Source organism: Camarhynchus parvulus, chromosome 7 (genome assembly GCF_901933205.1).
Source record: "Camarhynchus parvulus chromosome 7, STF_HiC, whole genome shotgun sequence".
Taxonomy (NCBI): Eukaryota; Metazoa; Chordata; class Aves; order Passeriformes; family Thraupidae; genus Camarhynchus; species Camarhynchus parvulus.
Genome location: NC_044577.1, coordinates 6,745,201 through 6,772,305, shown reverse-complemented (window position 1 = coordinate 6,772,305; position 27,105 = coordinate 6,745,201). Strand labels below are relative to the sequence as shown.

Below are 27,105 nucleotides of genomic sequence, written 5' to 3'. Positions count from 1 at the left end.
CACTATACTACTAAATTTTGAAGTCCTTTCCCTAACAACTTGAATTAATCCAAATGTTGCCAAATAATGCGTCCTTATCTAATCTAATGACTTGTTCATGTTAGTTTAAATACTCCCTGTGTAATCAAACTACTTAATAGAGATATAATTAAGTATAACTTTAAACATTAACCACAATGTGTGATTTATGCTGTCTACATTTTCCTGGGGGGAGTAAAACTACTCTTATTCCAAGAAATTCCATTATTTTGCTGCTTCTTTAAGCAACTTAAATCAGTTTTCTATGTTTGTAGAAGTTTGCCAAAGATCAGAAAATAGATGGCAAACATTGCTTCTCTTGTTTTTCTCAAAAATTAGTTTTCTCTACTGCTACCAATTTGTAATCCAGTTTTTCCTACTAAAATATGTGACCCACGTCTGCAAAGACATTAGGAAGCAAAATTGAAGACTAACAATGCCCTCAAATTAAAAAGAACTCTGAGGAGAGGTGGATGAATATAGGGAAGGACTTTCCAAAGGAAATAATTGAGTTGTTCCTCCTGTGCAGGCTTACAACTTTTTTCAGTGAGATAGCCTGGAAAAAAATGATATTTGTTTATATTTTCATTTCAAAACTAGGCCTGAATTTCCTTGTATGTGTAGGGCAAGAGTCTGCCTTAGCTGTGAAGCAGCAGCATGGTCTCTGTGGCCTTCATTTCCTGTTTTCAACCTGTCTGTGCTGCGCTGCTTTACTGCACTTGAGTCACCTTACACTGTGTTTAAACTCTCAAATTAGCTACAAGGAAGCTGGAATGCTTGGAAGATGGTGGGGGGAAAAAAGAAAACGTGGATTACATCTTAATCAAAAGAACAGGCTGAGTGAAAGGGTGATGTACATCTTGTAGTGATGTACTCCTCTACTTCCCATGCAAGCTATTTTTCTTGTTTTCTGAAAGTAGCTAAATTGGCAACTAAATGAATGCAAGAATAAATATCAAATTTCATACTGCTTTTACAATTTTTTCCATTCTTTTAGGAACATAATGTATCAGTCTTAATATTTTTTTCTCTTGTTGAGAGAAAATTGAGGGAATAGACTTGAGGGGTGAGCATAGCTTTCTGTGTTTTGTGGCTTTTATAATGAACAGAGGAAAAACTTCTGTGACTTGCAGTTTATGATGCAAGATGGAGAAGAAGTTTGGTCTTCTGCGTGTTTTGACTTTTAAACTGGATGGAGATGTGTTCAGGGACTAAGTATTCTCTTAACTTTCATGTTTTATGTCATTCAGTTGTTTTATGTGATGTGCATTACCTTTATTCAAAAACTCTGTAAGCATTTAAGTATTTATACAGATTTTTGATGCCACTTTTTCCACTGTGCACTATTTATATTTTTAAAAATATAGAAATATTAAATTTATTTTATTACTGTAACTAGTTTCATCTGAATACAATTTGGAAATTGTTGAGTTTTAGCATTACAGGAAATGGCTCAAGCTATGACTTATGTTTGTAATCATTAGCACTTCAGTTTCTTTATTAATAAGCACCAGTGTGGAATTACTATGTATTTTTTTGAAACCAGAAAGTATGGATTCATGTGGTGCTGATTATCGTGTTACCACATGTTAATTATGCCTGGCAAAAATTTTGTTCTTTTCCATTATATGTTTGTGGAGAAGCCAGTTAGTTCTGCTTCATTTCAGCAAACTGGGCTGATGCCCAGACAACTATTAGCACCTTCATTGTCATTATTTATACTGAATGGCAAAATTTGTGATTATCAGGGTGAACTGTGCAACCTGAAAGGGAAATTCTTGGCCAAACATGTTTATGTTTCTTTTCCTTTCTAGTTATGCCATGGTCAGGACAACTATGTGTTCACAGGCCCTGTTGTTTTTATTGGGTATTTCCATCAATTAAAAAAAAATAGCCTTATTTTTTGCAACTAGTCTTGGCTATAAGGCATCGTGGCCATGTGAGGGAAATCTGTTCTGATAAGTACCTGAGGAAAACACCAGTAATGCACTCAGATTGTGATTCAGCTGTGTTTCCCTGAGGTAAATCTGCACAGCCAGGAGTAAAACCCATTTTAATGAGGAGCTGTGCTACAGTTACTTTGTGATTGTTGCTTTTTTAAGGAACAGTTGTATTTCAGCACCACCTATAGGTATTTAAAGGAAATCTATTTAGATCCATGGCAGGATTCACAAATGGATTCTGCATGCATTGAATGCGAGGTTGTTTGTGGCAATTGCACAGCTGCTGTTACATTTTTCGTCTTTAACCTTGGTTCAAAAATGTAGTAACATGCTATATAATATATATGAGAGATGGTCTAACATTAAATTTGCTTTATTGAAAAAATATTTAGTATGAAACTGCATGATCAGGGCATGAGAGGAAACTTCATGAGATGCAGTCTTCACAAACAGTGCAAGTTTTGTAGGCTTTGCCTCTTACTGTAACAAAGAACTGGGAGAAAAATTGAAGTTTTTTTAATAATGTCAGATTTTCTCTCAAAACAGGTGGATTTTCTGTACTTTAGGAAGTGTTTTTATTGATTAAAACTACAGAATCTGCGTTCACCCTTAAACTTACTCAAACATGGCTAAGATTTATAAGTGCCTGGTACATTTTTTGATCCAACGTCTCTTTACAAGGAATGATTCATGTTTTTGAATTGGGAAAGAGTGGCAAAATTACTGGCCTTTTGAAAAAGAGAAGATATGAGATATAACCTGAGTTCTTACTCAGGTAGCCTAGTTTTCCCAGAGAAAATATCTCAGAAGTCACAAATTCATGAGATCTCTGAAGGCAGTGTCCCATTATGCCAGTGCCCATTGAATTTCATTTTAATATTTTATACAGAACCTTAAATTTACATATAGCTTAAAAAAGGGCTTGTGTTAGGTTTTATGGGATTTTTTTTGTGTGGTGGTTTTTTTTTAAAATTCTCTGTCTCTAATGGTTGCAAAGAAGAGGACAGAAGTGTTTGTTCTTCCTAGTCAAGCGCTATAGGCAATGGAAAGGGAATTTGTCAGGACCATAGAAGGAATTGTCCCTTTCATGATAGCGAACAAGACTGGTGGCAGATGATTTGAGGAAACATCACTGGCAGATCTTTGTGTTTTGTAGCAAGTGATATTTAGTTATAATAGATGTTCCTGCAGCTTTCTGTAAGAGATACCATTTGTTTCTGCAGATATCTTTACAATTGTACAGATACTGTTCTTGTATTGTGCTTTATGTTTGCCTTTAGACAAAAAAAAATTGCTGTAGATATTGCTACACGATCTTTTGAATTGGAAAGGTATTGAAGAGACAATGGAGAAAGGAAGAAACAAAAACATGAAAAATCTAAAAGAGTGATTGGCAGCCCATGCTTGTTGTGGTTTTATTTTTGATAGATGGATGCAGTGACTATGAGAAGTTAAGTGATCTCTGTAAGAACAGTTTAAAAAGATGTTATTCTCCAGAAAGAGTCTATGATGCTCCTGCAACCCAAACCAGAAGTACTCCTTTTGCTCAAACTCTCTAGTGCCCAGTTAAGAGCAGATGTTGCTGTGGGTGGAGCGGGGAGGGTCCCAGTGAGGAGCCTGGGCAGGATCAGACCTAGGTTATAAACCTTGGGCTGTAGTCCAAGACTGAGAAAGAGCAATGTTGGAGCCTTGGGCAGGAAATCTTCTGTTCTGCTCCTGCTTTAATGCCTTGGCATGAGTAAGGCTTAAAAATGATATTTCTGTTGTGGAGCTCCTTGTGGCTTTGTGCTTCAGGAGCCATAAACTGCCATAGATTCACTCCTTCTTGGTGAGCTTTAGGTCTATTTCTGCAGGGTTTGTCAGTGTCTGCCCTTTCCTCAGATCATGGCAATCAATGGTGCTTGTCTAATCACTCTTTGCGGGTCACTGGGGCTCGTTATCTATAATGAAATGCCTAACAATTAAAACAGACACAATTTTAAGGTCAGAGAGAAGTAAGCTGGTTTTTGGGCAACAAAGCTGCTACAACAGTGATTAGAGGAGTTTGCTCTCATCAACGGTGACGAGCAAGAACCAGAGACTTTGCTTCATAAATGTAATGTCTGCTGAAGTTTCCAGTATTTTTACTTACATTATGTGAAGGATCCAGCAAGGAGCTCAAGAAATTACCTTATGGTGTGGTTGTGTGTGAAGAATGTGGTTCTTGACATCCAGCCAGCAATGTGAGCACATTGTTCCAAACATGCTTTGTAAGAAAAACCAGTTGGGGGAAATGGCCCTGCTTCTCTGCTCTGTGCTTCTGGAATAGAATGTGTGTTTTATAACCTTGGGGATCTTGTGGAAATGAGTAACATACTGGTCCAATGAAAAAGAAAGTTTCCTGAAGCTGTGCTGCAGTTCTCCAGGACTATATCACTGTGAGCCTCCTTCTCCCTTGGCTTGAGAGCTGTGGGGCTCCAAGTGACTTCACTCCTTGGCCATCAAATTGGTGTTTCTAATCAAGGATGCTGAAAGCAGTGCAAGGGCTCACCCTCTGCACAGCAGCAGAGTTGAGTCGCCTTGCTTTGGGCTTCGCTCCATCTACATCACGTCCTGTCTATGAATAAAATTGCTTAATAATTACTTCAATTTGCATATTTCACACTGATTGAGAGCCTCTAGTGCAATTCTGACTTTCAAATCCTGTTCATGCAATATAGGTCTGTTCTGTACTTTCGCAGCAGCAGATAATGCTCGAAGGGTTAACTTCTTAATTCTCCAGAGGCTATAATTTCTACTTACCCTCTTATCAATGGTTATTTTCTTTTCTTATTTTCTCTCTCTGATTTATTTTGTCTTATAAAACTTTATATTGTATTAACAGACAGGGTAACTTGTTCTATAGCTTGTTAAATAACTATCTTGCAGAAGTTAATCTTAATTAGGTCTGGAATTCAAAAGCCCTAAATTGATACACAGTTTCTGAAAGCCCCTGTATTATCCCTGCAAGCATGGAATGCTTAAACAGCTAATTTTGAAAAAAAAATAAACATCAAGTAATGAAAATGGATTCTAATTAAATGATTCACTTAATTTGTTGCTTCTTAAAATAGACTGCTGCAGACCCTTTTTTTTTTTCAGTTACAGTATTTCTTTTTGCTTAGATTGTCCACAAAGATGTGTCTTTTCTGGAAGTTTACTCTGTGTATCATCTGACTTACCTCCAGACAAAGAGCCTTTATGGCTATAACTCAGAAACCTGAACAAATAAACAAAAGAAAAACTAGTCAAAAATTACAGTGACTGGGCAGGAAGAGGTTGAGCACTTAGCAACTAGGAAAACTTGTTCCTTGATCCCTTTCTATGTTTCAGTGGTGAGTTGGAAGTAGCTTGAATTCAAGCCATCATTGACCTTCTGCCTTTTGCAGCAAATAGGTTGAAATCTTTTAGCTCTTTCTTATCCTAAGAAAATAAGTTATGCCATACATATGCACATATATTTTGGGCAGGTTTTCTGCTTTTAATCCAGCAGCTGTGGATGAGCAGAGCATCTCATACAAAATAAAAAAGATTCCTTCATTCAGATATTTATTTCTTCATTTCCTGTAGATCCAAAACTGTGGGTAGGAAGAGTTAGAAAAAGGTCATTCTACCAAGAGGTTTCTCTCTTTAATTGGAACAATAAAGCCTTTGTCAGCTACCAGATATGCAGCCACATTGAGAGGTGACCTGTGGATTGATCCTGCAAGACAAAAAGAGGTTGTATCTCCATTAGCCGCACCATTCATTTAGTGCTTTCTTTCTGTTGTCTTGGATTTAAATCACCATTTTGGAACAGGAATTTGACTAAAAATATGCTGTAAAAACCCATCCTCTTTTATTCTGTACAGTAGGATTCACTATTGTTAGACTAAGAAATTATTTTCTTCTTTTGAAGTGATTGAAGTGATTGACCTAGTGGATGTTCCATATGTGGGGGCTTTGTGTGCTTGTGTGTGCTTGAAAGAGCCATGAATTACATTTTGGCATGATTTTGTAATTAGTCATGACGTGTGCTTCATGTTTTCTTGTGGCAGATTCCAAAGGTGAAGTCTTTATAATCAAAAGCATTTGTTTAGATAGAAAACTGCTCTGTGTAAAAAGCATTGACTGTATTGCAATGACTTTAATAACAACAACACTAATACAAATTTAGGACTGTGAGATAATTTTTTATGTAATTTTGCAGTGATATTGACCAAAGGAGTAGCTGTTGTATTTCCAAAGAGATACAGAAGTTCCCCTGGGAAACTTTTTAAAGCAGTAAATATATTTTTGAGTGCTCCAGAACTCCAAGCAGAGCAAATTTGTGAGTTCTTTACTACTGAGGTCTGCTAAGATACTCAGTTTTCAGGTTCTGGTTTTTGTTTTCAAGGCCTTAAAGCTTATATCAACAGCAATAATTAAAGCATTCTTTTTTATCGGGTTGTGTTGTTTGTGTCATCCCACTAAAAAAAAAAATTGTGTTTGAAATCCTGAGTAGAGCTTCTGCATAATTTAGGCTTTGACATTAATAGGAAACCCTTGTACACAGAGAAGTTGAACCTCACAGGTTTCTGTATGGTTCAGGTTACTGAAACACCTCTGTTTTCAATTTCAATTCAATTAATGTGATATCCCAAGAAAGTATAGAAAAAGCGAGTGAAAAAATGGAAATTAATGAGCATGTGCGGCATAAGTGTAATGCATCACATGGTGGCCATGCAGCGGCACAGCTGAACCCTTGGGAATGCTGCCTCCCCCTCTAGTGGTTAAACTGCTTTTCTGAGCAGTGGACTTCCAAAATCTGCCAGAGCCAAACACTTGCAGATGTGCCAGAGGATGTTGGAGTATCTCCAACTGTGAGGTGGTAATTATTCAGCTTTCCACTTTGTTTCAAGTCTGCTTATTTTGGAGGAGAAGAGATGTTCTCACAAGTAGCCACTATAGTACCAGAGAATTAGTGTGGTTCTTTACTGTACAAAAATATACTCAGTGGAGGATTGACTTTTTTCCCCACAGCCATTGCTTGGTACCACATACAGAGAATATTTTCTGTGTCATCTAGAAGTGGGAAAAACAGTTGGCAGTTGGTGTTTTGGGATTTTTATTTGTTGAGGGGTGTTTTTGTGTTTTTTTTTTTTTAATCCTTGTTTTGTTTACATGCTTGGATTTTCTAAAATACAATCTTCACACATCATGGGATGGGTAAACAAATCACCAATCCAATTTTCATCCAGAAACATGTTGTACTGTTTAACCTCAGATGTGTAGGTTGCATTGGGGCTGATAATGCTACCCTGAGCAGGCTGCCAGCTTTAAAGGTGGTTTTGAAACGAAAAGTAAAGGGGATCTTTGCAGACACATCCCAGGCATTGGTATAAAACATCAAGGTCCATCTGTGAGCTGGGGGAGAGCTCCAGGCTTGGTTTATAACCAGCCCTGCTGGTTACTGCAGAGCTGAAGGAACTTCCTCAGATTTCACAGGCACAAGGAGGAGTTGGACACAGCAAAGGAATAAATGCCATCTTCCCTCTTTAATAGCAGTAAAAACTACACCCAAGTCACAAATGATCCTGAGAAATCAGCAGCAAGTAATCAAATGGAATATTGTTAAGTTCAACCCTTTTCACTAAAGAGCAATAACAAGTCAGCAAGAAACACTTTTCATGTTTGGTGTTTTAAGCACCTGAGCCTTGATAGGCCTTAGAGCAATGCCGGGTCTTGACAATAGATCATTAATTGATTAATCAGCACTCCTTAATTTAATAAGCAGAAAGAGCTGGTAGTTCACTATTCACACAAATATTTGGGTTAAAAGTTTTCTGCTGTCTCTTGTGAGAAAAGCATTGATAGCTGAGAATGATATTTTGGTCAGAAAAATGAGTGTTCACTTTAAAAATCAAAGGACCTTCTTTCAATTAGGTGCATCATCTGTGTTTTGCAAAAAGAACTTTAGTTTCAGAAAAAAAATTCTCTTTACTGAGGGACTACCATATTTTAGCATGATTTTTTTTCCCCAGAAATACTTACAAAACCACCACAGGGATCCATCTTTAAATAAGTGTCTCTTGTTTGGAGCAATTAAAACTTCCTATTTTTTCTTTTCCTTCTGCTTTCCAGCTGGCCTGTCCACCTGCTTATGGTTTGTGTCCAAAAAGCAAAGTTCAGAAACCCATAAGATCTTTCTGTTTTAAATGGAACAAAACAGTGATAATGCCTGTGTTATATATATAATAGTATATGTTCTTGTAAATAATTTCCTCTTTTTTTTCTCATGAGGAACTGACAACTCTGAAAAACATTCAACTTTGCTTTCTTGTTATTTTTGACCCTATCCTCTGTTCCCTGCATTACAGTAATAGAAACAAAGAAACATCCTGAAATTTAAAAATACTTTTGCATCTATATGTATTATTTCATATTATGTGGAACAAGTCCTGAAAAGCTTTATTTTCTCCTTGCATTTTGGTGTATGAACAATTCCAACCCTAGTCTGGGTCCGTAATCTGTTCTTGCTTACAAAACTTCCATACTCCTATTTTTGTCAGTTCAGTAGTAAGGAAAGGAAAATAAGAAAGAAGTTTGCCACTTGTCACACTTGTGAAATGATTTCCCCTCAAAGTTTGGCATCCTCTGTCCTGATCAATTAGGAAATAGTCTGTGTAAAAGTCAGCTCATTGTAAAATAAAACTGGAAGGAGCAACTGAATGAACAGAGCCTTTTTAAAGGAAGCTGGTAATCACAATCTGTCTTTCTGCATATATAGCTCCTCTCTTAGTTTTCATTCCTGGCTGGAATCTATGCCAGTGTATTCCAGAACTACAGGGTGGCAGGGGAAGGATGGACCTATCTACTGCAGATGTTCCTCAAAATATTTAAAATTGGAAATATTTAAATCCGTCTATTAATTACATGTTTTCTTTTGCATCTAGCATCAAAGTAAGGTGCTGCTTCTATTTATTACTTTTGTTGTTGTTATTATTATTACAAAGCATTTAAAGGAAAAAATAATTTGGTCAAATTATTTGTGAATATCTTGATAGGATGAAAAGCCCCCATGAACAGGTACCTTGTATCTATATAGCAGCTATTTCTCCAACAAGCAACAAATTTTTGAAATAGAATTGGAGGAATAAAATCTGTTGAGGGGAATATTTGAGCATCTTTAATTGAATATGGTCCAACACAGCACTCTGATCGTAAAAAAATCTGTGTTCAGCTAGTATTTAGCTATTGAGAAGAAACTGTTTCTGTATTTGATTTACTGCAAGTAGCTTGTATTAAAACCTTCTTTGAAACATAAGTGCCAACAATGGTAACTTGTTTTTGTGAGGGTTATTCTGTCAAAGAAATTTATATGTGTCTATTAGAAGAGTTATCTGTGCATTAGAGCAGGGTTGTGTGTATTACAGTGTCTTAACTCTGGGCAAATTTTCTTACGCTGTGGTGTAAGCAAGCAAAAATATCACCCCAGCTATCTCCCAGGCTGGAAAGTAATCAAATAAGCTGACAGGCTTCTGCCAGAATCTAGTGGAGATTTGTATAGCGCTAGAAATAGATTGCAGAGGATCAAAGAAAAATATTGAGTAATTCTTAATCTTCTTTTTCCAATAGCACACAAGCTTTAGGAAAAATCCTCCTGCACTGCCTGTTTTCTTATTAAAACAGGCTAATTCAGTAAAGGTGATGAGAATATTGCAGTGAGAGATTCTTGCCAGTTAAAAATTTGCCACTCAGCAAACTAGGATTTTACTAGAACTGTTTGGATTTTCCCACAGGAACCACAGTTTTCCATATGTTGTGAATACAGCTTTTGTAAGCATTCTGGACAGTCCTGCTAAGCTCTGCTTTACTAAGGATGCACTTAGCACCCAGGAAACACCTTAAATACTGGGTTTCTTTCTAGTGAGCCAACCAGGATCGTTGCATTGTTCTCAGTCCTCCAGACTTCTCAGGTTCCTTTCTGACTTATCCTCTGGTAGCACTGAGTAAACCCAGCATGAGAGCCATCATTAGCTCATTTCTGTTAGAGCACTGCTGTGGATACAGTTTAAATTGCTTCATTCATCCAGTTAGTGAGCAGAGCAACATGTCTGAGCTTGCTGCATGAGACAAGAATGCAGCGTCAGGAAATTCCTCTGCAGGAACCTGTTGTGTTCTTCTTTCAAAAGCATTGCCTTATTCCAGAGTTATGTTTAGAGCTAGGCACACACTTGAGAGACTTTGGCTGCTCAGCATTCCGGATGTTTACTCTTTGTTTTGAAACCAAAATAGAAAACTCCTGTGGAAGGCATTATGTTCCATTTTCTGTCTCCTGGGGGAGGTGATCTTGCCAAGGATCTGTTTTGGTTTGTTGTTGTTTGGTGTGTGCCATGAAACAGTTGCATGGAAGAGATGTTTTGAGTCTAGCATCTTCCTTGCAGTAATTTTGCTTCTGAAGAAAGGAGGAAATGATTTTACCACGGACTAATTTGGTGGATATCAGTCATCTAAGGTGGCTCTTGCCTAATGAGTTGGAAAGGGCTTTCCCACCTGGAGCAGTCTGACAGGACCTGTGACACACTTTTATCATGTCATGAGTTTCAGTACCACAGTGTACAGAGTATTCCATGTTTGGCATAGTCTTCTCTTGATTGATTAGTTTGGAACTTCAAACAAGATTTTTTTTCATTCATTTCTAATCCAGTATTTGTCCCTTTTTTGAAGTGCAATCTGGTGTTGTCTTCTTCCACGTGTCTAATCTCATTATTTATTATTTTCTATTACCAGAAAAGTAATACTAAATACTAAAATAATAAAAATCTTTTTCTCACTGCTAGGCAACATAAGCTTTGCTGAAGATAGATTAGTGCTCTGTCATCTATAAAACAAAAATTGTTTCCAGTTTCTTGGAGGGCAGGGACTTGATAAAGGACAGACAATTGTAAGCTGTAAGAAATGAATTTGTAAAGAATTTTTAGAACTTGATAGAAAGTTTATGCAGTTTTGAGTATTTGCATGGAAATATTGAGATAAGGTGTGTTGATTTAGGAAGTAAATTATTTATGCTATTATTAAGTAATAGCAGCATGTGTGGCAAAAGCTAATAGGCTAAAAAACATTTATAAAGCATTGTAACCAAGAAATAAGTTAGCTTCTGATAATGGTATTGAGTTTTACATCTCTTGTGTCTCACTCTTCATCGAGACTGATGATGGAATAAAATCTTTCAAAACCTCTCAGTTGCCCCATCTCTATAAAAACTAAAACCAACACTAAGCACTGTGTAAATAGCTGTTCCCTGGTGAGCATGCGCACTGCAGTCTCTCTCACAGGAACGAGTGGCTGGGTTTAGCTGTCTAATGACTTCTGAGCACACTTGAAATGTTTGGTTTTCTTAGAGATGCTGTCTTAGATACTGGATAGCAACTGATAAGAGCCAAAGTTTGGGTGGTGTTTTCCCCACCCAAAGGACTTTGCTGTCTGTAATTCCTAGAGAAGCCTTTTCCTCTCCAAATGGAAGACTGCAAGTCAGTGGTCTGGGGAGGCAGCAGCCAGCCTCAGGAAGTGCAGGTCTTTATCACAGTAGTTGTTGGCAATGCTTTATTTTGGATTTTAGCAGATTGGAAAACAGGTTTCCTGCTTGTGTGCCTGGGTTGCCTTCCTGTGTCTGGAGCATGAGCAGGCAGGAGGTGATGGAGCAGAAATGACAAGTGGAGCAGGGGTGCTGGGAGGCACCAGGGTGCCCACGGTGGGGCTGGGGGAGCAGAAGGCAGCAGGTCTGGCCCTGTGGCAGCTGGGGCTGGGTCCAGCTCTGTCTGCCAGGAAATGCTGCTCAGGCTCCCCAGAGCTGGCAGCACATGGTGGTGTCCTCATTTGCCACCTCCTTCACTTAACCAAACCCTTAAAATACTTCCCTGAAAGTGTTCTCTGGGACTCCTGCTGCTGCTCCTTATGGCACGGCTTGTGCATCTCCTGCACCTGACTCATTCACCAGCCACACCATAGGGAAGGCTCAGCCTGGGGGACACTGGCACAGTGCAAAACCCAAAATGGCACACAAGGTGGCCTGGGTGCAGTCTGGAGGAGCAACTGTGACTAGTGCCTCCCAGTCACCCCCTCTGAAAAGAAAATAACTTTCACTTCTGTTCATCCTATGCCAAGTTAAAGAAAATGCAGATATGCTCACAGCTTTCTGAGAAATCAGTAGAAAGTCCAATGAATGAGAAATTCTGCTTGTTTTGTGGTTTTCTACCTAAAAGCACACACTGTTTAATTTCAATTTGTTTCATTTAACCAAGAGTTAGAAACAGCTAAATAATACTGTCAGAGTATACTTCTAATTGATGATTTTGGTGCTGCTAGAATACATTTCAAGGGGGGCTGGAAAAACCCATATAAGGAGTCTCTGACAATGTAAGCTGCTTATATGCATGCTTCAATTGGTCAATTTTCAACATTCTGAGCATGTAGAGTTGTGTTTCTTGCACTGTTTAGCCTTGTCTCAGTTTTGTTAAAGCAAGAGATAGGTATTTTAGATAATGCAATAGTCAATCATTTAAATTTACAGCTTATGTAAACCTACTAGAAACTATTTTTGAGTGATTAAGGAAATATTATATCAATTTAATATTTGCATATGTTTTCATAAATAAGTATACTATTCCAGTATGGTGTGGGTATGTACATAAGTAATGGCAGAAATATGTATACTGTGAATACATAAAAAGATATTCAGAAATAAATCTCTCATTGGAGCAGTGGAAATAAAAATGGGCACACAAATTAAAAAGGAAAGAGTTTCAAAAGTTTAATGGAATATTTTCCCCTGAGAGCAGAAATTATCCTCAGACCTGAATATTTATAAACATTTAACTTATGATAAAACTCACACTGACTGCAGCCTGAACAGAAATGCAAACCTCATAATAATAATAGTGAAGGAATAAATACAAGTGCAGTTGCTGGCTGTTTCCACATAAAACATCAAAGCTCACAGTGCTGCAACAGTGACATCCAGTGACTGAGGCAGCCAGTCCTGGGCTCAGGCTGCACTTTGAATGAGCACTAAAGGGCATGGAAGGAAAGGGATGTTTGTTTGCTAAGATCTTTAGTGCAACACTGGGCTCATTAAGAGGATAATTAGAAATGCCATGGGAGAATGAACAGCATGATAAATAGGTAATCAAGAAAAATGATGTATTGAATTAATCCATATCTGTTTCAGAAATAGGTATTTGCTGAGCCAAGTAAGGAATATATTATTTTAAAACAAGTGCTTTGTCTGATGAGGCAATTTGTTCTATGAGCCCACACACCCCCCCTGTTTTATTATTTAACAAAACAGAATTCAGTAGGTAATACTTCTACTCTATTTTGCTGCAGATACGATCTACCTCAGGTCTAAATGCAGCTGTATGATGGAAAGTCCATTCAATTTTTTGAATTAATGAAATAAAAAGACCAGAAAGAAATAAGAAACTTGCCTTTTGTAGGGAAGGTAATAAAATGCTTACTTTTTACATAAGACATCCCTTTCTCTGTTTTGCTTGAAGATATTGTGAGGTTTAATGAAATTTACACTTCATAAAGCTGCTGGCTCTAGAAATGAATGGCATTTGGTTCTGACCTGACCCCCTACTTCCTTAGTTATCCATTTTTTTTAATTGGGTATGAGTCCTGAAAATCTCGAAGTTATTCCAAATGTCACATGATATCTGCTGTACTTTGATTCCTGTAATTGAACTACAGAAGTAGATTATCTCTGGGCTTTTAAAAAAGGTAGTAATAGGAACTAATTTTTTAGGATTTCAACTTCAAATCATGCTCCAAGCTGCTCATATTTTACTCTTAAGAAACTCATGAGTTAAAAAAAAAAAGGTATATGAGTTATATAAGGTCATAAGCAAAAAGAAATGCACAGAAAAATGAATTAAAAGAATTACAAGGGAAGCAACTGCCCAGATGGAAACAAGAAATGGGAAAGTTTCTCACATCTATCTTCTACCAAGAGGCAGTAGTTTGATCGTGATACAGGAAAATAAGAGAAATTAAATCCTTAAGGTTGCGTTGCTTCTCCCTGCTCGGTCTAAACAATATTCAGATTATTAAATATGCTGGGTATTTAACCCCTGATTCATCTGGTGTCAACACAGGGAATGTTGTATTCTGGAGGTATGCTAATACTGGATTTCTATAGGGTACAAGATGATAAAGTGTTCTGCCTAATAGGAGGAGAGCCCTTTTGGGGTTTTTTTAAGCCCTGGATTTGATGGAGGGAAAATTTTATAAGCTCAACTTCTTTCAGGAAAAAGAACAGCACCAGCTGACTGCAGAACCTCTGTACTTCTGCTGGTCAAAGCAGAAGTTTAATTTCAAGAGAACCATTTGCACAGCTGGGCTTAGAAGTCAGAAAGGCAGATGCTGAATGTTTTCCTTGCTGCTGCTCAAACAGGCTGGGTAGCTCAGCTTGGGAAGATTTTCATCTAGTAAGAAGCGGATCTGATAATCACTTTCCTCTTGTCCATCACTCAGTTCCTTTCCTCTTCTCACCCCTGAAGACAAAAAGTACATTAGGATAGTCCCCTTACCCAACTTACCTTTGATAGCCTTGTAAAATATTTGACTTTCAAAGCACAAAACTCCAAGAAAAAACCCCAGCAAAAATAAATTTGGACGTTAAGTGTTGAAGATTCTCTCTTTTAATGATGTTTAAATATTTAGATGTCTAAAATATATTTTAAAGGTGTTTACATACTACATTTCCATTAGTAATGGTATGTGTTACTTAGCTATTACTACTTTGCATTGAGGACAGAAACAAAGCCTGAATTTTTGGGGTTGCCTCATTGTGCTATCTCAATGTTCTGCTTTCAGGAAAAATAGTCACCTTTTTTGTTCATTTCAGTTTCAGTCTTTAGAAAACCCTTGAGATAGCCATGGTTTTAAAATAAGATCAGAGTGTTACAGGAAAGAAATAATAAGAGTGGAGAGAGGAGTGCACCAGAGAGACAGCTCTTCAAGTGACAGCTGCTGGATTCTGATCTTGCTTTCACTAAGCAAGATCTTTCACTTTCACTTCCATTCAAGTGTTTTTAGTCAGCATTGAAATATTTAGTACTACAGAGACCACTCTAATGGAACGAGTATAAACTAGTAATAGAGCCATTTGTAAAACCCCTACTGAAAGGAAATTAAGCTATGTTCCTCTCTTTCTCTATGTTCCCCTTTCAGAACCTAGCTAGGATTTTGTGTGGCTGTGGTGACAGTGACGTCTTAGCTCTCACTTTTAGGTTCACTGGGCTGAACCAGCTGTGCTGGTGGTGGATCTTCTGCCAGATTGATTTCGGGTTCCTTATGCTTATGAGGATTCAGAAATGCCCGTGCTGTCCCATCCCCTAGCACCAGTAGGAGTATTAAGTTATGACTCAGTTTGTGGGAGGCAGACAGCTCTCCCCTCGGAGATCTCAGCAGCGGGAAAATCAAGTGCCATCGCTAGAGGGCAACAAGACATCACAGACTCTGCGTTGTTAAAGCCCGAGCAATGTCCCACTCTCACCGAGGAACAGCTGTTTGAGGAACAGCTTATGTAAGCCTTTGTTTTTTCCCAACTGTGTGACACAGTGAATCTTGCTTCAGAAGTGATAGAGCTTAAAATATTTATTTTATTACGTCTGCACAAACAAAATTTATAATATAATTTTGTGTTGCTTTATCTCTGTTCTGGTACAGCAAAACAATTACAAGATTGGATATTTGTGCATAATGTTAATTTCTGAACAGCATATACCTAGGTCTATGGTGGAGTCTAACATATTCTCCTAAAAACCCATGCACTATATACAAATAAAAATGTACAGGTTAGGAAAATTGGAATTTGTGGATCACTGTCTTTCCCTCCATCCCTTTCAGTCAGCATGAGCACCAATCCAAACTGGTAACAGACATTGTAGGGAACAGTGACCCTGCCCCAGTCCTCTGTAGCTTTTAGGGTAATTATTAGCTCTTACCTTCCATGTCCTGCTGGCACTAACAGTGTTGTCAGTGTAAAACTAGCTTGCCACTAGAAATGTAGGCTGTGTAGTACAGGGACGTGGTGGAGACAAGGGTGGAGAACCTGGCCTGAAGCCACTGCTGGGTCTCAAGAAAGAGTCAGGTGTTTCTAACCTGTGTGTTGGAAGCATTTTGCTGATGCCAAGACTTTTACCATTAGTATTGTTATCCTTGCCTACCTTGTGCAGGCCAGCAGTCTAGACAGATCTCCAGGCTAAGGGGTTTCCTGGCACTGCACATTGTCTCCTGTTTTGGCTCTTGGAAAAAGTGGGGCTGTCACCAGAAGCAGCTTCATTGTGAGAGCTGCCAGCTGACAACATGGAGTAAAGGGATTTTTCTGTGGTCAGAGGGTAGCTGGCAGTGTGCCTTTTTAAGCAGTGTCTGTTTGTTCATCAGGCTTGTCATGGTGCTGACCTCTTACACAGACCTTCCTTTTCTAATTCCCTGATCTTCCAGCTTGTTGGGAATAATTCTGTGCACTTTCAGAAGACTAAATTCTAATCACCTCAGCTTTGGACTCTTCAGAGCCAAGTACTGAGTACTGCAAGTATATACAAACAATGTTTTTCATGGCACCTCTGCTTGAGTTTGCTCTAGTTGAACTATTGTATGTATCTGCTAATAATTGGTACCTCCTCAGGTAGGGACGTTTTCTATTGTGGACTGATAAGAGTTATCAGCAGGTTTCAGGGCAGGCCAGGGATTAGTGTGATTGTCTAGGCCAGGTCAGAGCTGAATGCAATTCTCTGATCACACTGAAGGCTCAAATCAGTTTTGTTTTCATCTTCAAAGTCTGATTCCATCTTCAACTGAAGCCTTTTATGTTGTAGTTAAAATACAAACTAAATTAGGAGGACAACTAAATTAATTCCTGGTAACTAAATTAGGAGTATTGCATGTGGGAGCTGGAGAGGGAGCAACAGAATAGAAAGCAAAACTGCTTATCTGAATATGAAAGAGTTTTCTTGGAATTTTTCTTTTGAGTATGCATTCCTTGAGCGCATGGTGGCATTTTTACTCTCATTCAGTTTTATTATTTATCAAAGATTTCTTAGTCTGAGGGTTTTGTTCTCTTATATGTTCCTTAAAGTACTTTTCTTTATATGTTTTTCTCCACTTATTTGAAGATAAGATGTCAAATGTGTTTTAAATGGTAGCTTTTCCCTTTTATTTTTTCATGTCTGTGTGGACTATATCTTTCAGAATTCCTTTGAGTTACCTGAGAAAGGTCTCGTGAGAAAAAGACTGATGTTAACTCATTGACACAGACTATGAAAATTCTTTTCTGTGGGTGTTCATTTAAAAAAAACTCACTAAAATATCAACAAAAAATCCACTTGAAATTATGGCCAGGCCTAGTCCCTGGATTTGAAATAAATTTGCATGGATTTGTAATTTCAGACCATTCAGCATCCAGTACAACTAAAACCAAAGCAAATTTCTTTGTCAATTTCTTGTAAAGTGGAGCAGGTTTGAAACAATCCACATAGATTCTTGTTCATCCATCTAGGTGCATTATCAAAGTGGAGAAGTATGTACATTTTTTGGAATCTATTGAGTTTGTTTCTATTATAAATGTACAGACATTTCTTTCAGTCAAGGTGTAATTTTAGTGCATCTGCTTTGGACTGTCTTTCTTGTGACCCTCTAACAGATTTATGGATAGTACTGATAGACACTAATTCTTAACACAATGATTTTCATTTGCTGTGCTGTGACACAAATGACAGAGTGCCCATTTCCTTTTCACTGACCTCTGCAGCTGGCTTGCCTCTTGCTTTATCTGAGCTGGTAATTAGTAACTGCAGGGTAGAACCTGGCCCCCAGCATTTGAACTGTCCCTTTGCTTCGGGAGTGCTTCTAGCCCATTTCAGGACAGTTAATCCATCTGATTATTGACCCAGTAAATAGTAAGTAGACTCAGCTGACTACTGGCTTTGTTCAGAAAAGTATTACAGACATTTTTACAGTCAGGAACAACAGCCAGGAGATCCAAGGAGCTCCCAGGAGCCCTTCTGTTTGTGTCAGAGATAGTTAATCCATTAACTGGCCAGGACAAACTGCCAGTCTGTTTCAGGATGGTGATGGGCAGCTGAGCATAACCTTCAATGAAAGTGATTTAACTACCTGTTTGTCTTTGCCTAGAAATAATTACAATGAGTTACAGTTACTGACTGTGTGGGTTATTGTGCTTCAGCTGCTATTTCTGTCTCTCTTACTGTTTCATTCCTTACCTGGGAAGTTCCCATCCTGAGTGTCCAAGACTGAGATTCTGCATGTGTGTCTCTATATGCACAACTTAGAAGGTCTCTGAGGGTCCCCATCCCTATCATCAGCCCCGGTACTGTTAATGACGCTGAACTCGAGTTTTAGCACGTACTGGTGTGATGTTTCAATAGATGGGATGTTGTAGCTGCAGGCAGAATAGCCTTTGTGAACAGCTCCACACAGCCGGGTGAGCAGTGACTTCGTTTAAAAAGAATAAAACACAGCGGTCCATCACACCGCATCCCTTAAACTTGCAGGGAATAGCAGGGCATCCTCACGGGCCATGCCAGAGCCTGCCAGGGACAGCGACTAAATCATCTGGCAGCCCCCACTGTGTAAAGATGCATCTCGTTCCAGCCCATGCTGCTTGGCAAGCAGCTCTCCCAGCCCCGGGCAGACAGAGCTCCCAAGAGGAAGCGTTCCTGCCGCTCCTACCCGGGGATCTCTGCCTGCTGCCGGAGCCAGCCCGTGTCGGAGCTGCGGCTCCAGCCCGAGCTGTGGCCAGCTGAGCAATCCATCCCCGGCGGGCAGCAGGCAGATATCAGCTCGCAGCCCTGCCTGCGCAGCTCCACACCACACCCCTCCAACGCGGATCGCTAGGGGAGGATCACACTCAGCTCTGATTCAGGAATTCCCTCTTTCTTCAAGAGCTGTTGCTAGGAGTTGGGTGAGTACTTTGCAACAGACTTTCGGTTTTAACGGAGTAATTCTTTTTCCTTTCGTTGCCGAAAGCAGACTCAGCTGGTGGTTTTTCTTTACATGCAGTAGTCTGATGTTTAGATTCAAAGTCCAGCCAAGAGTGCTGCAAAAAGGGGGAGACTTCTTTCCCCCTGCAGATTTGAAACAGCAGGACAATGAATATACTTGCATGATTAATACAACTAACATTTGGCTGCCATAATCTCAGTCTCAGGTATGTTAAACTCTAAGTCAGTTCTTGGAAAGGAAGCAGTCCTAAAGCTGAATAAGCTAATTCTGATGAATAGCTTGAGTTTGAAGAAAAGCTCTTGCTTTTTTACAGTGGATGCAAGAGAGGCTCGATTCAAGCAGAGTGGTCTGCCAGGCTGTTTCAAATCAGTCTGAGGCAACTAACTTCTGAAGCAAGTCATATTTTGAGAAGTACAGGAAGATTTTAAAGAGAATCAAATTAAGCTGTTAAGACAGTAGCCAGTTTCACTCACAGTATATTTGAAATCTACAAGAAACTAGTCAATGAGGTGTCCAGTCGTATCAGTGCAACAAACACACTCTGCACCCCAAAAAAACAGAATAGTTTTGGTGACTTCTGTAATATTTTACTCAGAATAATTGATGTAAACTTCAGTTTTAGTAACTGTGTAAAACAAAGAAGTGATGCTAGCCTGTATTTTAAAATATTGCTAGAATTGGCTAATATATTAATAAAAATGCAATTTTAATGAAGAAAAAGCCCATAACAATGGGAAATTAGAGGTAGGGAGAAAAACAGCAATTTGGATTGGGGGAGGAGTGTGTGGATGGTCAGTCTGACTCAGTGCTCCAGGAATCAGCCACAAAAGTGTCATGGGAAACATGTAAAGATATAAACCTTCCTTCCTGAGTGTCTCATGGGCAGACACAGAGGCAGGAAGTGCAGCTGTCAGTGCAGATAGGGACAGCAAGGACGTGCTGGAGGAATTGCCGGGCACCTACTTGGGTAAAGCTGTCAGCCTTTGCCCTTTGGAACCTTCTGCCCATGATTTAATTTCCCTAGGAGACATTTATTACTGTCTGTGAAGGCAGCAAGTATCTGTATCCATGTCAGATTCCTCTGAATTATTCTTTAAGCTGAATTTCAGAATTATGATCAAGTTTACTTTGGTGTAGTGTACACAGGACAGTGCTGAGGAGGTAAAGGTGATTAAAGCACACCCTGCTCTGGCCTTTTCTCCTGTCAAATAATGCCCCAAGTGAAATGGTTCATTAAAAAGCCGTCATGTGGCCAATTGCTTGGTGAATCCATTTATTTGAAAATTTTATGACTTTTATGCCAGAGAGTCACAGAGTGCCCTTTAAATTGCCTTTCAGTAATCTGTGTGTTTGTCCTCACATTGTGCATTGCATAGTTTGTAATTTTTGAGTTTTAAAGTGTTTCAGCTCTCTGGTGTAGCTACGTGACATTTAAGGTACATTTAGCTTTTTAGTGCAGTGCCCACATTTACTAATATTGCTCATGAAAACTTAATTGTTATTCATCTAGTAATATTCTAAATGCTGAATTAGAGTCTTATGTTTCTGACTCAGGACAGATAGAAATTTAATGGCAGTGAGTTTATCTATCCCTAATCTCATTGGAGAGTAATTTTGAAAGCCCAATGGTAAAAATTTGACTCTTTGGTGTCTATTTTAGATCTAAAGGGAAGTGAGGGAGAGCATTCAAAAAGGAGGCAGTTTTCTGGGAAGAGGAAGTTTTCACAAATTGGAGGAAAAGTGATCTTAGAAAGAAAGCAAGGGTGTAAAAGAAGGAGCATCCTAGCAGACTCAGAACATATCCAGATCCACAGTTAGAGAAGGAGAATTCCTCAGCTCCAGTTCTACCTGCAAGGACTGTCTGTTTCTCAAATAACTCTTCCAAGTGCACAAACAGAAGCAGACACTGGTACCCAGGTGTTCACCAGCACAGGAGCACTGATATTTTTAATGCTATTCTGATTTTGTGCATCTTGGATGACTTTTAGGGCACAGAACACAGACTTTTCCCACTGATATATCAGTGGGATTAGGATTGTTTCTGAAAAAAAAAAATCTCTGGGGAAAAAAATACTGTTACACAATCTTTCACATTCTGGAAAGTTACTTTAATATCTACATTTACTTTAAAAAGGCGATTCTGGCAGTAATTTTAGCTTGCATTGTAAGATAAGGCGATATCTGCTTTAAGTGCTTTTTTACTTTCATGATTTTGTTGTCATTCAGTTCATCCTGAGAATGTCTGCCAGAAGGACTCAAAGCATTTATATAGGAAAAAGAAAATAAATTTTAAAATTAAAAAAAAGAATATCAGTAGAACTTAGTAGCATTGAGGTTTACATGACTGTCATATCTCAATTGTGGAGCCAAGTGTTTAAAATCTGTCAAATTCCATTAGTTTCTGGTGTTGTTTGTTTGGGCTGCATTCTGAACAGACATATTTTTTCTCTAGAGAATCAGGAGAGGCTGATGGACTCTTACCTATCTGCAGTTGTTCTTCACACTGAAACCAGAGAAAACTGTCTTTGAAAACAGGGAGGGACAAATTACTCACTTCTGTGTGTTTGTCTTATGAAACCAGTTTAACTTTACAATGGGGACAGAGTACCCCTGGGGACAGAATGAAGCAAAACCATATGGAGAATTGTATAATTCCTGTCCCCTTGTAGTTACTTCACAGCAAAATAGATTTATTTTAATCCTTTTCATTTTCTCTCACAACTCTTTGTTCAGTTTCTTAATTACTTCCTGTGCTGTTAATACAGATATTTATTTCCCATCTTTAGTATTGCTGCCACCTTCCCTGATGAATAACTGAGTGAAGCTCTGAATCAGGTAATTAGACTTACAGTTTAGTGAGAAATTAAGACTAGGCTTACTCTAGGGTATGAGTTGGATCACAAGAAAGTTCAACTTTCTTTCAGAAAATTTAACCTTCCTTCAGAAAACAAAGTATTCCAAGAGAACTAATTTTAATGTAGCTACATTGAAAAGAGAAGTTGCAGCAAGTAAGTTAGAAATACAGATTTTATATAAAGGAAATACTCGGTATTGTTTTTATGAACTTCAAGAAAGCATGTTGGCATTTACTCTATGTCCAGAGGAGCTGGCACTGTGGGAGATGAAGGGAATACAATCCTTTTTTATTATGGCATTGTTATTTCATGTTGGTTTAAAGTGGCTGTAGGATGATAATCTGAGCCAGTCTGAGTCCTGGGTGATTCCCACTGAAGGCAGTTTCAGCATTTCTGACCTGTGTGACAATCACAAATCCACTGCAGGAAAAGTGTCTGTGGTGTCTCCTGCTAGGAAGCCAGACCAGGTGAGCTCAACTTGCCTGACAGAGCAGGGAAATTTGTGTTTGAACCTCTGTATGTGTGAAAATGTGATTGATGGGATGGTGAGGTTACAAGAGGTGACTGGGTATGACCAAAACCAGTCACAAGGGGCATCACTGTGGCAGCAGTCTCCTCCTGTGCCTGCCTGTGGTATTTTCAGCACCTGATTGAGTGGTCATGCTTCCACAGTATGTGCAAATGGGAAATTACACACCACTGGATGACATATATATAATATAGTGCTGAAATTCCTCTCCCCACTAGAAAAGCAGGTTGTGCTAAGCTAATTGACATCTAAATTCACTTTTTATCCATAAGGACAGCTGAGACTTGAACACATGGGCTGGACTTTTCCAGTCCAAACTGCTAGGGAAAAAAACCAGGTTAGACACTTTATGGTGCTTAGATGTAACTAATATTGCTGCTTGTTTGTTTTGCTAGATGATCCTGTGCTCTGGAGTGGTTTTTATTAGGATACTGAAAGCATTCCCTGTTTGAAAATAAGATCAGATGGCCAATATTTTTGCTACCAACGGATAGTTTCTGCCTGAGCAGTTCAGGCTTGAGTGTAGTGGGGTTTTTTTGTTTATTAAGATTTATGAAATTATGTAAGCAAGTTATTTGCTTTAGTACACATGTAAAAATATTTTGATAGGAGCAAAAGATTTCTTTTCCCTGTTGAAAGCTATATTGAAATGAAAATGAGATAGTTATGTGATTTGCTGCAGACAAACCCAGTGGTCCTGTGAAAATTGCAGTTATTTTAATAAATCAGTCTTAATTTCAGAAGTTATAGTTCCCTTTGACTGTTGCATCGGGTGCTCTGCACTGCTTGGTCAAGGAGTTAGGAAAATTGTTTACAGGCTTCTGTAGCCAAGGTTTACAGTCACTACAGCTCTGCCTAGCTGATTATATCCAGTTCCCAGCTCTAGGGTCATGGATACCATGGATGGGACACCTGACTGAGCCAGGCAAGGAGGAGAACTCAGTGGAGGAGGAGTTTAGGGTCTGGAGCTGTGTCACAAGGGAAGTTGAGAGGAGACAGGATGGCAGAAGTACCTAGTGCCAGATGGGAACAGACAAGCAGAAGGGAAAAAATAGGTCCTGGACCTAAGCTGGGAAAATGGAAAACAGTTTTAAAGCAAGAGTGAAAGAAGCTAACAAGGAAAATGAAAAGGCAAGAGGTCCACAGGCATATAAGAAAGAAGGATTTCTTGTACTGGGTTTATTAATCAACTTTATTTTTTTTATATTTCCATTTCAAAATATGGCAAGGTTTTTCTTTTCAATTATTTGGTGTTCTTGGAAAGCAGCATTTACATCCTTCATAAAAGCAGAAAGAAGGTGGGAGTTTAAATCTGAACCAGTGACATCAGGTTATACAACTTTTTAGCATAAAAGCAAATAAAAACATTAGTTTTTCCAAATTTTCTCCATAGTTCCCAATTTTCACTTCACTTTCCAGTTCTCACTAGGTAATTTCAGAGACTGAAATAGCACAGCAGCAAAACATTTGTGCTAAATGGTGAAAGGTAGGTAACCAACCAAAGTTCTCTTTCATGACAAGAAGGAATTTGAAGTTCTTGGAGGAAGCAGATGGAGTCCCTGGTCCCAGGACTGACACAGACTGAAAGCTGCCACAGCAGGGCACAGAAAAAGGGAAATAATTTGGGATGAGAGTGGGATTCCCATAGCTTTCACTTCAGTCAGTAATGTTTGCATGCTCGTGATTCACAGTGCACTACCTGAGCTTATCAAGCTGCTGTGCCAGCACAAGGCTCTGGTGGCAGTCAGTTTAATTGACAGCTCATCACTGACTCAGGTACCACCAGCAGAACAGAGGTGATGGAATTCCTGCTCACTCCATTCTTCATATTTACAGCTGAGGGAATGAGAAAACAGCTCCAGACCAGCACCTGTTGTAAAATAATTTTAAAGGGAACACTGACTCTGCCAGCTGGTTGACAATGCTGCAGATAAGACTAATGAAACCTGTGTCACACAAGTCCCAGGAGGCAGTGCAAGGTATCACAGGGCAAAGGCAATGCCTCTGAACTACAGGGAACTGAAAAAGGTCTGCTTGTATATCAGAAGTTTTATAATCCTGTCTAGTTAGACTTTTTAATCCTTCATTTTAGGTTGTGCTAAAATGGACCCTGGCCATGCACATCCTACCTTCTGCTACTAATTCCTCTACTTAATTATATCCTCTGCCTTTTTGTGTGTGTGTGTTTCTGTTTCCTGGGCTGTCAGTGTGAATGAGTCACTTTTACCATCATTGCAATGTCACTTTAGGCCTTTTTCTAAGGATGTCTTTTTTTGGGTACTATGGGAAATACTAGTTTTATTTTTCCAGTTAGTGTGTTAGAGATAAATGCCACACTGGGGAAAAAAAAAAAAAGTTTGTGACTAAACATTCAGGGACCTACAGAAATTGCTGTTGAAAAGACTGCTGGGTTAAAAAAAAAAAGAAAAACTCCTATCTCCAAAGGTTGCAACGGACAAGACACTGAGTTTTATACTTTTCTGCTTTTGGCAAGAACATCTTGAGATCTTCCTTCTATTTTTGTTTTGGATGTCAGGAAGAAAAAGTCTTGGCTATAAGGCCAGGTGATAAGGATCTGTAACTGGGAGCTTCCTTGATTGCTTGTGATCTGCCTTGGCTACCTGTGTTTCAGCCTGAGGGAAGCTAATTGCACTAAATGAAAGTGCTTAATTAAATCAGTCAGTAAATCAGTGCTAATTATTATCCACAGACCTTTGATCTTCTTTGTCAAGTAAAATTCTTGTTGTCTGTTATAAAATGTCTCATTAAAAGGTGGGGGAGTTTGGGAGCAGTAGAATGCCAGTTCCTTAGGAATTGTCTGTATGAAATACACACTAATGATACCATGATGTAGAATATTAATGCTGGACTGACACCTGGCTGTCCTAAGCTAGAATCCTTCTGGAGGAAAAGGCTTTATTTACTCTCAGAAATTTTCAGAATGTGGCTGAAATAGACAGTTAAACATGACCTGTTTAAAATTGCCACATTTCCTATTTTTCTCATGACACACATGTTTCACCAGTGTGTGCATTTGACATTTTACTAGCCAAATATCATAGATGAAGTATTTTAAATTGTGCACTCCATACAAATACAACAACAACAAAAAAATCAGAGTGCTTTAAAAAAATTATTCCAGTATCATGAGGGGCTTACAGCTTTAAAGTTCTGTTACTGGGCAGCTGAACATCCAGTCAGAAAACCTGGACTTTTTCTAGAGGGTTTGGGTTTTAATTGAAAATCCCGTGCCAAGTACGTTTTGATCTGGGATTTCATTCTTCCTTCAGGAATAATAAGAAATGATTAGACTACGGAAGGATTTAAGCATTTTATTACCAAAACCTTCACCCCACTCATCCCACCTCCACCCAAACCTGACCCAATGTTCTGGGACTGTGTGACCTCCAGGGAAGGGTAGCAGGAAGATAAAGGAGGTTGTGTTTGTTCAGGAGGCTTGCAGCAAGGCAGATAGGCTGCTGCACAGCTTGCATTGTTCCTGCTGGGAGCTGGCCCAAGCATGGAGATGCCCAGCTTTTGACGCACTTTTGACCCTTCCTTTTAAGGGAAATGTAGGAGTTGAGTGGAAGAATAGAAATACTGTACCCTGGGATGGGTTTTGTTCTCTGCACAAATGCAGTAATTTGTCCTCATAAACACACAGGGACAATGCTGTATGGCAGCTCACAATACACACAATTCTATTTCCAAATGGAAAAGAAAATAGGAACTTATTAAGGATTTCTATTTCTGCCTGATTGCCTGTGTTCTGCTTGGGGAAAAGGTTTTGAGAATATGGGATAACTGACTAAAAACTGATTACTAAATTTTGCAATCTAAATCTATGCTCTGTGGATTCCTGGAAGCAGAAACCAAAGCTTCAGTTTAAGTGATAAAAACTCAAATTCAAATACAGTTTTGCTGAACTAGTGAGAGTTTTGATGGTATGTTTGGAAAAACTCAAACATGGAAAATGAGGGCTCGAGGACAAACCTGGAACTAATCCATGTGGATAATTAGCAAGTTCCTTTATGATGAGCCACAATTGTGTCAATGATTACTTCTAAGGAAAACAATCAGCTAGAAATTTGCTCTTTCCCATGTAATTTCAAAAATTATAACTGTATTTTGTAATTTTTTTATTCCAGTGACCTCACTGGAGCCAGGCAGTTTGAAAGTTATTACTTTATATCTAAGTATGAAATCTGAATATTTTATGGTATTTCTGCTTTAAGTGAGCCTAGAAAATGTCAAATTATCACCAACTTTTTTGTATTGTAATGCTCACTGTCTGTGCAGTTCTTTGAATTTTTTTTACTTAATATTTCTCCCCATACCATTTTTATTAGTGTGGATTTATTTTAATTTTAGCTGATGTCAAACTAAACATCACAAATCAGATGCCTCTCAAATCCAAAGGCAGTCTTGGGCAACTTCAGGTTGCCATGTACAGAGTTACTGTCTATTTTAAAGCATGACTGGACTTTTTATCAGGGGCGAATTTAAAGATGTGTAACTCCTTTTCTTTTTAACATTTGGATAAAAATGCATAATTCCTCCAAGGTCGGGTACTACAAAACTTTGTATATAAAGGATTGTAAAACTGGAGTTCTAGTTAGAATTATGATAAAAGGTGCTACATCTATTTCTTTGAAAAATACTCTAGCTCTTGCTCATTTTTTCATTTAGGGAATATTTCAAAACTTGTGCACTGGTTTCTAATCCAAGAGAGGTTATTCCATCTCTTCTAGAA

The 27,105-nt window shown here is 38.6% G+C and overlaps 1 protein-coding gene across 6 annotated transcripts in view; it reads left to right on the top strand.

Annotated features, from left to right (window-relative positions):
* Positions 1 to 27,105, top strand: part of TFPI (tissue factor pathway inhibitor) — a 66,655-nt gene that overhangs the window by 12,093 nt on the left and 27,457 nt on the right. For 3 of the 6 annotated variants that reach the window (XM_030952884.1, XM_030952880.1, XM_030952885.1), the window contains exon 1: positions 18,614 to 18,927. The exons of the other annotated variants lie outside the window; for them this stretch is intronic. The gene's annotated coding sequence lies outside the window, so the exon portion shown is untranslated. Of the gene's footprint in view, positions 1 to 18,613; positions 18,928 to 27,105 lie in introns of those variants that run through there. 6 annotated transcript variants of the gene reach the window in all.